We start from the raw sequence: 1,212 nt of genomic DNA, 5'->3' as shown, positions 1-1,212 counted from the left end.
AAAAAAAGCGAGAAAGAGAGAGAGAACACTGATATGAGAGAGATGCACCAAGGAATTGCCTCCCACACTCACCCAGACTGGGGATTGAACCCACAACCTAGGCAAGCTAGGTATGTGCCTTGACTGGGAATCGAACCTATGATCTTCTGGTGCATGGGATGACTCTCCAACCAACTGAGTCGCACCAGCAAGGGCAGTGATTTATTTTCTTAAGGCTCCATCAGCAGGTGGAATGGAAGACCCCTCCCCTGACACCTTGGGCAACCAAGGCGTTGTACTCCTTCACTGCCTGCTCTGTCTGGAGGACCTGCACATCAATGCCTTGTTTCTCCAGGTACTCCAGGGTTGATGGGGGTACCTTCAGGGCCTCACGGTTCCCTCAGCCAATCACAAGGGTCTGCACACCCTTCTTGATGTCCTCCTCCACATCTGCAGGCTACACACCAGGAGAATGCTCAGTTCCTGTTTCTCTCCAATCCCAAGCCCGACTTCCCCTGGGCCACACTTTGCAGTCCTTATAGGTTTTAGTAGAGCCTTGTACTTTCATTTGCCCCCATGAAAGGGAAGCAATTTCAGGGGAAGACATAAGGAACTTAAATGAAACCCAAAGCCCTCTCTCCAGGGAGTTGCGATCCCAAACAGCTCCCTGCTATCCTTTCTTTGACTCTTATTGTATCTCATGTTTTATAGTATATTTTGTCTGATGTAAGTGTTGCTACCCTAGCTTTGTTTTTGTTTCCGTTTGAATGAATTATCTTTTTCTGTCCCTTTACTCTGTGTGTGTCTTTCATTCTGAGGTGGGTCTCTTATAGATGGTGTATATATGGTTCTCATTTTCTTAATTTTCACCTACCCTGTGCCTTTTGATTGGAGTACTAATCCATTTACATTTAAAGTGATTATTGATAGTTACATACGTATTGCCATTTTATTCTTTATAATATGTACACCCCTTTTTTTCTTTCTTCTTAAAGAAATTCCTTTAATATTTCTTGTAATACTGGTTTGGTGGTAATGAACTCATTAAGCTTTTCTTGTCTGGAGAGCTCTTTATTTCTCCTTCAGTTTGAAATGATAGCCTTCCTGGGAAGAGTAGTCTTGATTGTAGGTCCTTGCTTCTTATCATTTTGTATATTTTGTGCCAATCTCTTCTGCCCTGAAATGTTTTTGTTGAGAAATTACCTGACAGTCTAATGAGAAGTCCTTTGTAGA

General features: G+C 43.0%; 1 pseudogene across 1 annotated transcript; it reads right to left on the bottom strand.

Annotated features, from left to right (window-relative positions):
* Window positions 1-220: 220 nt before the first annotated feature.
* Window positions 221-615, bottom strand: LOC308559111 (mth938 domain-containing protein pseudogene; annotated as a pseudogene). Its single transcript has one exon. The product of its transcript is annotated as a mth938 domain-containing protein pseudogene (transcript).
* Between the last annotated feature and the right edge of the window lie 597 nt (window positions 616-1,212).

This window comes from Miniopterus schreibersii (genome assembly GCF_964146895.1).
Source record: "Miniopterus schreibersii genome assembly, chromosome: 1".
NCBI classification, from domain to species: Eukaryota; Metazoa; Chordata; class Mammalia; order Chiroptera; family Miniopteridae; genus Miniopterus; species Miniopterus schreibersii.
Note: the sequence above shows the minus strand (reverse complement) of the source record. Positions and strands in the feature narration are given on the sequence as shown.